Genomic DNA, 2,628 nt, shown 5'->3' with positions numbered 1-2,628 from the left:
GTCCCAGCAACGAGAGAAAAGTAACTAAGATAATTATATTATATTATTTATTTATTTTTGTATTTAGGACAGGGTCTACAGGATCTCACTACGTAGATGGGACTCGTAGCGATCCTGCGGAGCTGCGATCACCGCTCAGTCTCATTCATTGGCTCAGCGAGCCCTGGGGGTGGGGCCAGCACGCACGCGGGGGCTCGAACCCGGGTCCCCGCCCCTGCCTGAGCAGGTGCTTTAGTCTGCTGAGCTATCTGGCCAGGCCTCAAACAGCTTTTAAGTCTTGGGAAGCTTTGCCACGCAGGATGTGGAATCTGATCTAACCGCGCAGCAGTAGCCCCAGCCCAGGCTCCGTGCTCAGGTGAGAAAGACCAGGGAGTCCCTCGCGATTCAGGGGCTCAAGCAGAGCAGCCTGGCTCTGCAGATGCGATCGCCCACATCCGGCATGCCTGCCCTTACCTCGCTCGTTCTCTGCCCGTCCCTTCCCGCGAGGGCGCCCTAAAGGCTATCCCTGGGGGGGACTTCCTGTCAGCGGTGCGCTGCTCTGCAAGGCTTTCTGCCCTTCACACGCTCCCTTCCGGGGCCCGCAAGGAGGCCGTGAGCCCCCGAAGACCAGACCATGTCTCTTCTGTACGTCAGAGCTCCTCTAGGGAATCCCCGAAGAGGCGGGAATGACTTGAAGGAGAAGAACTTAGATCTGGGTGTCGGACTGAGGCCTGACTGGCTCCTCTGTGAGCACGAAGAAGGAGAAAGCAACCCTCGGAGAAGAAGGCGCTGCAGGTTCCAGGAGAAGCTTAATGCGGCTGAGTTCCGTATTTACCTGGGCGTGTACTAGCGGGCCGGAAGGCATATGCGTCTTGTGTTATTGTAAGTGCTTCTGTCCGTGTCTGAGTGAGAGGAGCAGGCCAAGCCAGACACTTGGGGCTCCTCTGGCTCCCAGAGCTGAGAGCCTGGCTGCTGTGTGCTGAGCTGGCTCTGGCTGTCCCTCCTCTTCCTTCGCTCCCAGTCATGGCAACAGACCAACAGGATTAGGTCCCCACAAGCGCACCTGGGATGGGAAAAGCTCGGAGAAGTGGGCAGGTGACAAGGTGACACCTGGGGAAGGGATCTGGGACCAGCTAGGCTGCTCTTCCTACATCTGAGAAAATAGGGAATGCATTTGCACAGTGACCTGTAGTTTAGAAAGACTTCCCTGTACATCCTTGGCTCACGTTGATCACGTTCAGACACTCACCCAGAACTTAGAAAAGCGATGTGGGCTGTGGCGACTCGTGCCGTGCCTGTGCCCAGTGTACCCTGCGCAGGTTCGCCCGACTCCTCTGCATAGGCCCTGTGTCTGCCCAGCTGGGCGGTGATGTGCCCTGCTCACCACCCATAGCCGTGGTGTACCTCCCAGTCTCATTCCTAGAAAGGAGAAGGTAGGTCCTTGGGATTCTCTCCATCCTCGTTCTCCGGCTTTCCAGAGAGCTCGGGTCTTCTATATGGGTTTTGGGATTTGACATGAGCCTACAGCAGCTGAAAAGGAGAGAGGCCTTCTCCACCATCACATACCATCAGAGGCCGTGTGGGGCCACCAACCTTCATGTGGGACTGGAACTCATGCCAAGAGGCTGCCAGCGTATCAGGCTAAGGCTCAGGCTGTGTTTAACCGCACAGGAGAAGCTCATAGGTTATGTGTTGAACGTGCCAGGCTTGGAGGAGAGGGACACAGTTGGGTTGTCAGCCGCTGGGGAGGAGCAGGAAATGGAGAGCGACTGGTGGGCGCAGGGCTCTTGCTGGGGTGCTGAAAGGTTCTGGAGCCCACGGGCAGTGAGGTCTGTACAGCCTGTGACTGTAACAAAGACCACTTGGTTGTGTGCTTTCAGTCAGTGCTTGCTTTATTTTCAGTGTGATTCTTTTGGGGATGATTTCTCACCCAGGTCTTAATTTTAAATATTTCAAAGTGGATAAGGGACCTAACATATATTATTGCAATTGTTGGGCCCAGTGGAAATACAGTAATTAAACAAATCCTCTTAGATCAGCTATACCAAACAGGGCTTTGTCTGCTTTTGCCATTTGGAAATAGTGTTGTATAATGTGTTTCTGAACAGTGTGTCTAATTCAACAGGAAAAAAATGCCCTTTCTTTCAAGTTTCAAATCACTGCCCTAGTGACAAACCATATAGATTGATAGCAGCCCACTTTTTGGAAGGAGCTTTGTAGTGTTTTAATTTTTACAATTTATTGTTGAGAGGAAATCACAAAGACCCCAGCCCTGGGCACGCGGGGCATCGCCGTTACATTTTTCATTCACTGATATTTTTACCTGCTGAGGTCTAAGAGCTGTCTTTGACACATGAAAACCACAGTGCACAAAGAGAGGAAAAGCCCTGCTGCGAGGAGCTGGCGGCGTGGCCGCACGTAGCACGTGGGAGCACTCTGTCAGGTGCGTGGTCCCAAGATGCCTCCTAGCACTGTGGGGCAGAATCAGACATGGAGGGGAGGCAGCCAGTGGGGGCGAGGGGCATCCTCCGGGCCAAAGCCACCCTTAGGTGACCACTCAGGACAGGAGGGGCAGCTGTGCAAATAGGCCCTAGAAGAACAGACAGCCCGAGGCTGGGGAGACAGGAAGGGACTGGGCAACCACGTGAG

The 2,628-nt window shown here is 54.1% G+C and overlaps 1 long non-coding RNA gene across 1 annotated transcript in view; it reads left to right on the top strand.

The window, feature by feature from the left end:
• The window catches only part of LOC111817154, a 10,155-nt gene extending 7,910 nt beyond the window's left edge, over positions 1 to 2,245 (top strand). Inside the window, exons 3-4 of the long non-coding RNA XR_002821410.1 lie at positions 343 to 347; positions 2,229 to 2,245. This is a non-coding gene — a long non-coding RNA (uncharacterized LOC111817154). The remainder of the gene's footprint in view (positions 1 to 342; positions 348 to 2,228) is intronic.
• Positions 2,246 to 2,628: the final 383 nt, after the last annotated feature.

The sequence above is a fragment of the Octodon degus genome, unplaced genomic scaffold (assembly GCF_000260255.1).
Source record: "Octodon degus isolate 3935 unplaced genomic scaffold, OctDeg1.0 scaffold00004, whole genome shotgun sequence".
Classification (NCBI taxonomy): Eukaryota; Metazoa; Chordata; class Mammalia; order Rodentia; family Octodontidae; genus Octodon; species Octodon degus.
The sequence above is the reverse complement of the archived record's forward strand: the minus strand, read 5'-3'. Positions and strand labels throughout refer to the sequence as shown.